The sequence below is a fragment of the Somniosus microcephalus genome, chromosome 23, assembly GCF_052327205.1.
Source record: "Somniosus microcephalus isolate GS21.2 chromosome 23, FLI_Smic_1.0, whole genome shotgun sequence".
In the NCBI taxonomy this organism is placed as follows: domain Eukaryota; kingdom Metazoa; phylum Chordata; class Chondrichthyes; order Squaliformes; family Somniosidae; genus Somniosus; species Somniosus microcephalus.
In genome coordinates this window covers 37,033,804-37,046,809 of record NC_141009.1, presented here as the reverse complement: position 1 = coordinate 37,046,809, position 13,006 = coordinate 37,033,804, and the positions used below count along the sequence as shown (strand labels likewise).

At 46.1% G+C, this 13,006-nt stretch overlaps 1 protein-coding gene across 1 annotated transcript in view; it reads right to left on the bottom strand.

Moving 5' to 3' along the window:
• Positions 1 to 13,006, bottom strand: part of cacna1ba (calcium channel, voltage-dependent, N type, alpha 1B subunit, a) — an 820,126-nt gene that overhangs the window by 299,060 nt on the left and 508,060 nt on the right. The window lies entirely within an intron of this gene.

Here is a 13,006-nt window from a genome sequence, read left to right as displayed (position 1 = left end):
CCTCTGCCATTTGAAATGTACTGTAAGATGCTTTAATGCTGCACAGTCATATGGTAAAGGTTTCTCAGCAGAAAAACGTTCAAGAACATAATCAAAGAGAAATGTGTTTGTGTCTGCGTAGGAAAAATAAACTGTTTATGTAATGCTGAACTGAGAATAAGTTTCAGCAAACTGCCTGGAGCCGATGCACAAATGTTCTCCTGTGTGCAGCTTCACCAATTTTCTCCCCTCTTTTCCTGAAGGGGCTGATTTATGCTCAGGCCAGTTCCATGGGACCTGGTAACCCTCCAGTACCTTACTCGAGCAGACATACTCCATGTGGAAGTCGACACAGCAAGTACTGCCAGGCTATTTGACCACAGGCAACATTACAGCTGAGCTTCATTTCTGTGCTCCCTCACTGCAGTTTTCAGCAGGGAGTCAAGAGCTGAATTCCTGAGTAGCAATTTTTCTTCTTTGCTAGCCCAGTGAGAGGCCTATTGTAGCAACCCCGACTGCCAACCTAGCTGAGGCCATCTAACTCAGCACAGACCTCGGACTTTCTTGGTCTGTGTGGTTCAGTTCCATACAGAGCAGCTCATTTACCAACTGCTCCTGGGAGGTTGGACGAAGATTTCGATGTAGGCCATTCCTACTAATCCCAGCCTAAACCATCCCCCATGCAGCAAAGGATTTGTATACAATATATAGAAATGAAATGCAAATACGTATTCAATACAAAACACTCAAACACTTTAGGCAAATGGCAAATATAGTCAAATAAAACTGGAATGCAGTACTGCAACAGAGAAGAGCTTCCTTCATTCTGAGGGCCCACATTAAAGAAGCATTTGCATACACTATGACTTTATGGCAAGTCTTGAGCACTGAAATAAGGTATACAGGGATCCCTCCCCAACTGCGGGGGATACTTCCCTGAAAACCCCCGTGGTTAGTAAAACCGCGATTGGCAAATTCAGTGTAAATGTGTATAAACACAATAAAAAAGCATATAAAAAGCATAAAAATCATGTTATTTACCTTATTCCTAAATTAAAAACCACGGATACGCGAATTTCACTGCCGCGGTTGGCAAAAATTGTCGCAGAGTGGAAACCGTGTATACGTGGAATCCGCGTATGGCAAAACCGCGGTTGGGGCAGGATTCCGTCAAAATAATAACTGTGGAGGCCAAGCTCATTTTTTTGTGGAATCTTCCTTCACCCTTGTTGTGAAATGCAATGTGACTCAGTGCATCTGGGGAGACGTTTGAATAATTGTTTTGTGTTGCACTTTAGGAATGCCATGTTGAAGCCTTGTAAATTTTTAATAAAGCGTTGGCAGTTTTCTAAGATGAGCATTGATTAAGCTCTCACTACAAGGCTTATCGGAGTTTCCTGTACTGACGTGCTTCCAAACCACATGAAAACATACGGCAAACAAGGTGAAAATCAACATTTGTAGCTAACTCTTATTGACTTTTTGCTGGTTGGACATATCTTTACACTTTTTTTCATGCTTTTGAGTCAACACGTTTTTAACATCCTGTCCAATTTGGGGTTGAATCTGAAAATTAAGATGGCTCTCTAAGCTCACATGTTATTTTAGAAATGTAACGGCTAATTTTCCTCTCACTGCTTCAACAGGCACACGATGCTTAAGAGGATCTGTAACCATGAGGGGCAAGGCGGGGGGGGGGGGGGGACGGGTATAAACAAATGTGTAGCTGCAGGCCTCTGTGCGCTTGAGCTACACTACCAGCATTGTAGCCTTCTGACTGCTGCAGAGCAGTTTAGAAGAATGAGAGGTGATCTCATTGAAACATATAAAATTATTACAGGGCTTGACAGGGTTGATGCAGGGAGGATGTTTCCCCTGGCTGGGGTGTCTAGAACCAGGGGTCACAGTCGCAGAATAAGGGGTCGGCCATTTAAGGCAGAGATGAGGAGAAATTTCTTCACTCAGGGTGGTAAATCTTTGGAATTCTCTACTCCCAGGGCTGTGGAGGCTCAGTCGTTGAGTATATTCAAGACAGAGATCGATAGATTTTTGGATGCTAAGGGAATCAAGGGATATGGGGATAGTGCAGGAAAGTGGAGATGAGGTAGAAGATCAGCCATGATCTTATTGAGTGGTGGAGCAGGCTCGCGGGGCCGAATGGCCTATTCCTGCTATTTCTTATGATCCACAGCTAGAAAACCCAAGGCCTGCTCCGTTCAGGACAGCCCGGTTTCCCATAGGGGTACTAACACAGGCGTTAAACCTCTCATTAGCATATGTAAGGAGCCTAATGCCCAATTTAGGAGCCGCTCCAGAAGCTTGGAAAAATGGCCCGACCCAATTTCACGTCAGACATTTTTCATATGTCACTGGGGCGCAGGACATTTCTTAAGTCCTAATGGTGGCTCACCACCGCCTTCTAGAGAGCAATTGGGGATGGGCAATAAATGCTGTCCTTGCCAGCGACGCACACATCCCAGGAACAAATAAAAAAAGACAGAAGGCTTGAGGGTGGTTTTTTTTGGAAGAGGGGGTGATGACAACGGTTTTGAATGGTAGGGGAACAGTGCGTGGAGAAAAAACCATTTATAATATCAAGTAAAATGGGGGACAGGAAGAGAAGTTGGATAATTGGGAGTTTAGTGAGAGTGGAGTCAAGGGGTCAGGTGGTGAGCTTGGAGAAGGCAGGGGTGGGAGAGAAATAAGAGCGAGTGAGAGTGTTCAGGTGGAAATTGGACTGGGCAGTGGTAGGCAAATGGAAGTTGGGGAAGCAACAGAGGCGGAAACAAATTAAGATCAGCTTCACTTGAAGTGTCGTAAGAAAAGTCAGGGATGAGAAAAGGCTCTTTAGCCCATTAAAGTTCAACCCTCTAGTACATTAAAGGATCAATCTATGAATGTGTGTTACTGGCAGAAAGCTATTCCCCACTGGCACTGTGCATTTGGGAAACTGGCCTTCAAGTCTCCCGTCATTGCCTTTAATTATAGTTTGAATACCTCTAATGTTTTTGCCTCTGTTATCTTAGTCAGTCGATTTCCCTGAACTTGTTTTTCCTGATGTCTGTTCTAACTTGCTACTAATTTCCATTTATATCTTCTGGCTGTACTTCCCTGGCTTAATTTGGTGTGATACTCTTGATTTGACTCATTCAAAGCAGTTCGCATTATATGTATCTCAGTGAGGTCCTTCCCTCCCCTCAGCCACCTTCTTTCTAGACTGTAAAACTTCAACTTCTGTAATAAAAACAGAAAATGCTGGAAATACTCAGCAGGTCATGCAGCATCTGTGGAGCGAGAAACAGAGTTAACGTTTCAGATCGATGACCCTTCGTCAGAACTGGAATGAGTTGGAGATGGAACAGGTTTTTTAAGCAAGTGTAGGGGCAGGGAAAGGGGGGAGGGGAGGTCTGTGATAGGATGGAAGGCAGGAGAGATTAAGAGACAAAAGGGATGATTGGTGCAAGGCAAAAGGAGATGGTAATGGGACAAGTTAAGAAACAAAAAGGTGGCTCTAGATGAGGTGTAAATGGCAATGGCCGAATGATCGACAGCTGCCATGTGAGAGAGAGAGAAAAAAAAAAGGAAAAAAAGACAGGGGCAGAGGTTATAGTCTGAAATTGTTGAACTCGATGTTGAGTCCAGAAGGCTGTAAAGCGCCTAATCCAAAGATGAGGTGCTGTTCCTCAAGCTTACGTTGAGCTTCATTGGAACAGTGTAAGAGGCCGAGGATGGAGAGGTCAGAGTGGGAGTGGAGCGGAGAATTAAAGTGACAGGCAACCGGAAGCTCGAGGTCACCCTTACAGACTGAACGGAGGTGTTCCGAAAAGTATTTTGCTTTTGTTCAACTTCTGTAATCTTCCTCCCAGCACCCCGTAGTTTGGTTTTGATTTTGAGCAATGCTAATATTAACTGCAAATAGAAATTGTCGACACATTAACGACTTTGTGCAGCTAGATGTGACTGGTGCTGTGTGTTACTGCACAGCAAGTATTTCCACACGGCCACAGACTTTCCAATAATGAGCATGTACCTCGTCAACTTGATCACCACCAGAAACTAGGGGTATAGCTAAAAATTTGAGGCACGGACACCAGATCAAATCAATTGTGCCTCGCCCTCCCCAACAGATGCCTGACCTTCCATCTCCTGGGACTCGAGCACAGACACTGACTTTGTAGATATTGATGGACCAGCTGCTACCCACCGGGTAAAATGGCTTTTAATGAGTGATGTTCTTAATCCCTCCTCTTTTCTGCTGATCTGACAAAAAATAAACTTATATGCAATTTTGTAAGTCGCAGATGCTTCCTACACCCTTGGAGGAAATGTGAAATGCAAGGTTTAGCCATTGGCAGGTTGTTGTAAAGTAAGGAGGGCAGAAATGAATTGCAAATTAATTTTGTTGTTTAAAAATAATTATAGTATTATGTGTTTATACATATATAATCTCTGCAGTGGAGCAAAATTTTTCTGTATCTGGGAAAGTGTTGATTAAACTGTGATTTGATGTTTAGTTGATTTGAAGTGGACTTTCATACAAAATCTATTTGAATTGTTTGCTTAGAAGTTGACAGATTTCTTAAAATAATGTTCTCCTATTTTTGCAATTTGCAGTGATTGATGCCTGGGAAAGGTCCATGATGCAGAGTGCATCTATCATGCCACATTCTCTATTAGAAGACTGTTGCAGTGTGATCTTTTCCCCAGTGCGTTTGCCCCTCTATCTTTTGCTTTAACTTACATCTAGGTGAGGATTAGATTCTGCCTCATGCTGTGACCTGTTCACTAAGTGCCTTCTACTTTTTACATACCGAGTACAGCCTAGAGGATTATCAGTAATGCAATGATGTCACTACCAATACCTTGGATTTGACAGACCACTTTAAGCAGTAGACTTTTGTTCTTATTCATTCGCTCCTTTGGCCAACTGGGAGTCTTATTGCTTAAAAAGAAACTACTTGTAGCATTTTTGCTCAGTGTGTTGTTTCCTTGTGTGAAGGAAGAGAAAATGAAGATTTTCTGCATCAATCACTTCCTGAAGTGGTTCTGCATTGGCTGCTCGCAGTCTCACTGCTGTAGACATGGCCCCATTTATAAGACAGGGTGCGTCTTACCACATCCAGATCAACATTAAAAGAAGTGAGCACTCTCTCTAATAGCTGGGGAAGGTCTGTACTGGCTGACTGATTCCAAAAACTGCTTTACTGGCTTGTGCAGAGGAAGCCGACAGCTCTTTAGCCCACCTGCGGCCATGCTTTTTGAGCATTTCTATCTGCAAGGTGTCGGTGTTTATGCTGCCATTGGAGTTATGGGTCGAAACCATCTTTTTGGGAGTGCACATGCTGGCCGTAGCAGATGCCATTTTGTTCACATCCACGCCTTGTACTGACTTTGGAGATCCCGTTAGTAGCATTCTTCTAAACTCTAGGCCTAGTCTACTCAATCTCTCCTCATAAGACAATCCCCCCATCCCAGGAATCAGTCTGGTGAACCTTCGTTGCACTCCCTCAATGGCAAGTATATCCTTCCTTAGGTAAGGAGACCAAAACTGTACACAATACTCCAGGTGTGGTCTCACCAGGCCCCTATATAATTGCAGTAAGATGTCTTTACTCTTATACTCAAATCCTCTTGTAATAAAGGCCAACATACCATTTGCTTTCCTAATTGCTTGCTGTACCTGCATGTTAACTTTCAGTGATTCGTGTACAAGGACACCCAGGTCCCTCTGAACACCAACATGTCCCAATCTCTCACCATTTAAAAAATACGCTGCTTTTCTATTTTTCATACCAAAGTGGATAATTTCGCATTTCTCCACATTGGCCCGTATTTTCCGATCGCAGGCCTCACACGGGCAGAGACCTGCGATCAGGAAAAATCTACGCCATTACCTGAGGGCTCCCGGGACGCACACGCTTCCGATCCTGGGCCTCTCCAAACTCCAAGTGCGCAAGGCCCACGTATCCCAGAGGCGCAGGTAGTTCGCAGTGTCCCTGGTATCATGTGGGCCATGGGGAGCCAATCACAGAAGGGAATCTCCCTTCATACACTTGACAGGAAGACCTGTCAAATATATGAATGGAGATCACCCTCAAAAACATAGTAAAACTTCAAATAATTTTTTTTTTTTTTTTTAAATCACATTTTTAAAATAACTTGAAATTACAATAAATTAAGTATTTTAAACAAAAATTTAACTTTTTGAAAAAATAATTTAAGTTTTTTACGGGGCTAAAAATAAACATACCTTTTTTTAAAAAGTATTTTTAAATGCTAAATCAGTGAAAAAAATTTTAAAAACTTCTTTCAACTCTTATCCTGGTAAAATCAGGCCTTACGTCTGCTTTTACCAGGCGTAAGAATTGTAAGGGTTTCCTTGAGTGGAGGGTCTCCAAAAAGCGGAACTATCCGCCCGTAGAGGCCCAGCTGCAGCTACTGGCAGACCGCATTGCGGTGCTGGAGCTGCAATTGGATACATACTGGACCATTCGCGAGGCTGAGGATGTTGTGGATATCACGTTTGATCACTTGGTCACACCGCAGGCAAAGGTTGGACAGGCAGAAAGGGAATGGGTGACCAACAGACAGAGTACTAGGCACAGGCAGGTAGTGCAGGGGTCCCCTGTGGACATCCCCCTCTCAAACAGGTACACTACTTTGAGTACTGTTGGGGGGGAATGTCTTATCAGAGGAAGGCAGCAGCACCCAACTTCCTGGCACCAGGGGTGGCTCTGCTGCACAGGGCGGGAGGAAAAAGAGGGGTAGAGCTATAGTAATAGGGGATTCTATTGCAAGGGGAATAGATAGGCGTTTCTGCGGCCGCAAACGAGACTCCAGGATGGTGTGTTGCCTCCCTGGTGCAAGGGTCAAGGATGTCTCCGAGCGGCTGCAGAACATCTTGGAAGGGGAGGGTGAACAGCCAGTTGTCGTGGTGCATATAGGTACCAACGATATAGGTAAAAAGCGGGATGAGGTCCTAAATGCTGAATATAGGGAGTTAGGAGGCAAATTAAAAAATAGGACCTCAAAGGTAGTAATCTCAGGATTGCTACCAGTGCCACGTGCTAGTCAGAGTAGAAATAGAAGGCTATTTCAGATGAATACGTGGCTAGAGGAATGGTGCAAAGGGGAGGGATTCAAATTCCTGGGACATTGGAACCAGTTCAAACCGGATGGTTTGCACCTGGGCAGGGCCGGGACCGATGTCCGAGGGGAGGTGTTTGCTAGTGCTGTTGGGGAGGGTTTAAACTAAAATGGCAGGGGGTTGGGAAACTGAGCAGGGGGGCAGAGGAAAGTGAAACAAGGATAAAAGCAAAAGATAGGAAGGAGAAAAACAAAAGTGGCAGTCAGAGAAATTGTTATATCCGTGTATCTTAATGTTGTGTCCTTCAATAATCAGACAACAGACTGCAGGGAACGATCAACAGGTGTTTACTGAATGAGGGTTCAAACTGCAACTGACTGTACAGATCACAACTCAGGGTTTATACACAGGTGTGGTCACTGCCGGTACTCCAGGATACAGGAGCTGTAAAAAGTAGTTCTCCCCCTTAAAGGTACATACATTACAATTCCTCCCCTTTTAGATTAACAGTACCATAACACTCATTTAACAATTAAATATCAAACTAATTACAATTAACACTTTTAACATGCAACATTAGCTGAAAATAGTCTATTTATAAATTCAGTCTTTGGGGAGGCTTCCTGATTCTTTCTGGATAACGCTTTTCCCGAGTGTCTCGCTCTTGGTGCGGAGGTGATTCTAACACCCTGTCGTCAGTTGATTCATCAGCTTCCAATGCTATTGTTTGAGGTAGATGCGACCTGTACGTCGGGTTCCTCACCAGGTACGTATGGCCGAGACATGGGGTTGACTCGTTCCTGTGACTCTAGGATCTGGTCAGCATGGCGTCTCACAATGTTCTCCCCAACATCCACTGTGTACATTAGTGGCCCCTGCCGTGTGCATATCGTTCCTGGTTGCCATTTCTCTGTTCGGTAGTCGCGGGCCAAGACTGGTTGCCCTACATTGAAGCTCCTTGTCGGCTTCTCATTGATGTGCTGGAATTGCTTACTCTCAACATCTCTTCGTACATTTGGTCTGAGCAAATCCAGACGAGATCTCAACCTTCGGTTAAAGAACATCATGGCCGGGGCCTGGTTGGTGACTGCATGTGTCGCAGTAGGCTAACAGGAATTGTCCACCTTATGCTGTAGTGGAATGTCGTCATCGCACATGGCCTTTACTGCTTTTTTAAAGGTTTGTACGAACCTCTCAGCCAATCCATTTGTGGCTGGATGATACGGGGCGGATGTGTAATGCCTTACCCCATTCCTTTTCATAAATCTTCGAAACTCTTCGGACACAAACTGTGGTCCGTTATCAGTGCAAATCTGCTCTGGCAAGCCGTTCCTGGCAAAAATGGTCCGTAGGACTGCAATAGTTTTCTCCGTGGTGGTGGAGGAAATGTTGATCACCTCAGGCCATTTCGAGTGCGCATCCACGGCTATTAAAAACATTGAGTCCATGAATGGACCAGCAAAATCAATATGCACCCATTGCCATGGAGATGAGGGCCACTCCCATGGGTGTAGAGGGGCATGTGGTGGCGCATTTTGGACCTTCTGGCATCCTGAGCAGCTCTTGGTTAGGTCCTCGATTTGCTGATCGATCCCCGGCCACCACACATAAGCCCTAGCAAGGCTTTTCATTTTCACCCCTCCCAGATGACCTTCGTGAAGCTCATTGAGCACTCTCTCCCTTAACTTGGGTGGAATTACCACTCGGGATCCACACATCAAGGTCCCCTGGCATACTGACAGCTGTTCTCTTCTGGATGAGAATGCTGGCAACAGTGAGTCGCCATGTGCGCGCCATCCCTTCACCGTCAAATATACCCGAGACAGTGTCGGGTCATTTCAGGTCTCCTTCTCTATACCAGCGTTAGTTACTGGCAAGCATTCAATTATAGTCGAATGAAATATTTCGACAGGATCCACTGCTGGTGCTTCCTCCGCAGTAGGCAGTGGCAGGCGTGATAGCCCATCAGCGTTTCCATGCTGTTTCGTGCCCTTATACTCGATTTCATATTGGTGCGCCCCTAGAAAAAGGGACCATCTTTGTAGCCGTTGCGCAGTCATCACCGGAACGCCCTTCTTTCGATTAAAGATGGAGACAAGTGGTGGTTGGTGGTCAGTCAGCAAGGTGAACTTCTGCCCGTGCAGATAGTGATTGAACTTTTTCACTCCCCACACTAGGCTGAGGGCCTCCGTCAATCTGGGCGTAGTTACGCTCGGCTGAGGTTAGTGACCGAGATGCAAAGGCTGCTGGCCTCTCCGAGCCGTCCGGGAATTTGTGCGACAGCACCGCTCCAATGCCATAGGGTGATGCATCACACGCCAACCGAATTGGTAGTGCTGGGTTGAAATGAGCCAACACCTCTTTTGATGTGATCAATGCTTTGCTCTTCTGGAAAGCTTATTTACATTCGTCACTCCACTTCCATGGTACCCCCATTTGCAGTAGGGTGTTCAGTGGGTGTAGTACGGTAGACAAATTCGGCAAGAACTTATGGTAGTAGTTCACCAGCCCGAGGAACGACCTCAGTTGTGACACATTTTCCGGTGCTGGAGCCTTGACTGCAGCCTCAATCTTTTATGGGGACTTATGTAACCCCTCTTTATCAATAACGTGGCCACAATACGAGATCTGCTTCTGGAAAAACTCGCATTTGTGGCGATTAGCTCAGAGCCCATATTCGTTCAATCTAGTGAGCACCTGCTCCAGGTTGGCGAGGTGATCACTGTCATTTTTGCCCGTGACCAGGATGTCGTCCAAATAACACTGGGTCCCTGGAATCCCTTGCAGGACTTGTTCCATTGCCCTTTGCCAAATAGCCGGAGCTGATGCTACCCCGAACACCAGCCGGTTGTATTGGTAGAGACCTTTATGAGTGTTGATTGTGAGGTACTGTTTCGAGGCTTCTTCTACCTCCATTTGCATGTACGCCTGGGCCAGATCAATCTTAGTGAAGCGTTTCCCTCCAGGTAGCGAGGCGAAAATATCTTCAATCCGCGGAAGCGGATATTGTACAGTGTGAAGGACTGGGTTCACTGTCATCATAAAGTCCCCACAGATGCGAACCTTCTTTGGTTCCCCAGGCGTATTACTCAATGACCTCTTCATTACAGGAACGATGGGTGTAGCCCACTCGCTCCAGTCCACTCTGGACAGTACTCCTGAACGTTCCAAACCTTCCAGCTCTGCTTCGACGGCTGGGCGGATCGCATAAGGTACCGGTCTGGCCTTAAAAAACTTTGGGCTTGCATTTTCCTCTATTTTGATCATCGCTGTTATGCCTTTTAGTGTTCCGAGTCCTGGCTGGAACACCTCTTGTGCGTCAGTTAGCATTTTTGACAGTCATCCAGGTGTGACGTCGTCATCCTTTTTGGCATCTACAGTCAGTGCTTGTATGGAATGCCAATCTAGCTGTATCTTCCGGATCCATTCACGTCCTAGTAGTGGTGGTCTTCCATCTGGCAATACATATAGGTCCATTTTTGGTGCTTCCTTGCCGTTATATATAACGTTCACCCTTATTTTTCCTTTGGGGTAGACTTTTTGCCCCGTGTGTGTCTTCAAGACAATCTTGTAGTCCCTTCGGTTTATGACTGTTAGGGCTGATCCTGTGTCCAATTCCATTTTCACTTGGACTCCTGCTATCTTGAGCGTGACCCAGATAGTTTACTGATCCTCCGTTTTGATCACATTATGTAGTTTCAGACAACCCAACTCCTTGCTTCCGGAGTCTGTATCACTCTTCTGTTCGTCTGAACTACTCTCCGTCACCTTATGTACCTTCTTGTACTTCTCCTGTGGAGATTTCTTGCTGCTGGTTTTCTTTCCTGACCTGCAGACTCGTGCTATGTGTCCTACTTTTCCACACTGTCTGCACACTTGTCTTTGAACCAGCAATCATTCTGGTCGTGTGTTGTTCTGCCGCAGCGATAGCACTTCTCTGTTCCGTATGACATTTCATTTGTGCCATATTCTTGCGGTCTCCGTTGTATCTCTGCAGCGCCCCATGCTGCTGCTTCGTGTGATACTGCAATGCTGAAAGCCTTGTCCAGCGTAAGATCCTTTTCTGATAGAAGCCGTTTCTGGGTTCCTTCACTTTGAAGCCCACACACAAACTTGTCCCTTAAAGTTTCTGGTAGTATCGTTCCAAACTGGCAGTGTTTCGATAGCTTGCGCAGTTCCGTTAAATACTCAGCATTACTTTCATCTTTATGCTGGTTCCTTTTGTGAAACTTAAATCTTTCTGCTATCAGCAGCGGTGTGGGGTTTAAGTGGTCCTGTAGGATTGACACTATGTTTTCAAAATCCTTTTCGACTGGCTTCTCTGGGGTTACTAGGTTTCGTAGTAAGCCATACGTTTTTGAACCCATTGAATTCAACAATACCAGCGCTTTCTTGTCATCTGGCACTTCATTCGCCTTGCAGTATACTTCTATGCGTTCGACATATGTCGTCCAATCTTCGACTTCATTGTCGAACGCTGTGATACTGCCACTCTTCGGCATTTTTGGGTGTGGTTAGACTGGCTTAAAATGGCGTCTCCCGCGCTTTCCTTTCTTCCCCGCTGCGGCTTAAAATGGCGTCTCCCGCGCTGCTGCCAACGCCGGTCTCGGCGGTCCTCGTGGCAAATGGTGACGTCCTGTGGGTTTCATGCGCTGCTGCCAATGCCGCTCTCTGCGGTCCTCGTGGTAATGGCAGCGCCTCGCATTTTCCTGCGCGCCTCTCTCCCCCGTTGACGCTGCTCGGCCCTTGAACACCGGCTGTGCTCTGCTCTCTCTCGTCTCTCTCCCCGTTGACGCCGCTCGGTCCTGAACACCGGCTGCGCCCTGTGCGCTCTGCCCTCTCTCTCTCCCCCGTCGACGCTGCTCGGCCTTTTTCTGTGCCGCTCGGTCGGCTCTAGCTACCGCTGTCCGGGAAGGGTTTGCGCAGTACCTGTTGCCAGCCCGTTTCACTGGACCACCGTGACTGGAAAGCCAAGCCTGGCTCTCGACAGCCTCCCCTGCGATGCTCAAATCTCCGCTGGATGACTGGGCGGTTACCCGTGGTCGACGCCCGTGCTTCTGGACTCGACCTCCTTCCACTGTTCTCCAGGAGCGAATCCCTGGGAGGTGATGCAGAGTTGCAGGTAGGTTCGAATCTGCTTCGTCGCCAATGTTATACCCATGTATCTTAATGTTGTGTCCTTCAATAATCAGACAACAGACTGCAGGGAACGATCAACAGGTGTTTACTGAATGAGGGTTCAAACTGCAACTGATCAGATCACTACTCAGGGTTTATATACAGGTGTGGTCACTGCCGGTACTACAGGATACAGGAGCTGTAAAAAGTAGTTCTCCCCCTTAAAGGTACATACATTACAATTATCAACGGTTTAAATCAAACATGGCCACAGTAAATAATAATTCTAATAGGTCTAAGAGCATTAAAAAAACAAGCCTGAAGGCTTTGTGTCTTAATGTGAGGAGCATTCGTAATAAGGTGGATGAATTAGCTGCGCAAATAGAGGTAAACGAATATGATTTGATTGGGATTACGAAAACATGGCTCCAGGGTGGCCAAGGCTGGGAACTCAACATCCAGGGGTATTCAATATTCAGGAAAGATAGGCAAAAAGGAAAGGGAGGTGGGGTAGCATTGCTGGTTAAAGAAGGGATTAACACAATTGTAAGGAAGGATGTTAGCTCTGATGATGTGGAATCTGTTTGGGTAGAACTGAGAAATACCAAGGGGCAGAAAAAGTTAGTGGGAGTGGTATGTAGACCTCCAAACAGTAATGCGGAGGTCGGGGATGGCATTAAAAGGGAAATTAGAGAAGCGTGCAATAAGGGCACAGCAGTCATCATGGGTGACTTTAATCTACATGTAGATTGGGCTAACCAAATTAGTAACAATACTGTGGAGGAGGGATTCCTGGAGTGTTGACGGGATGGTTTCCTGGAC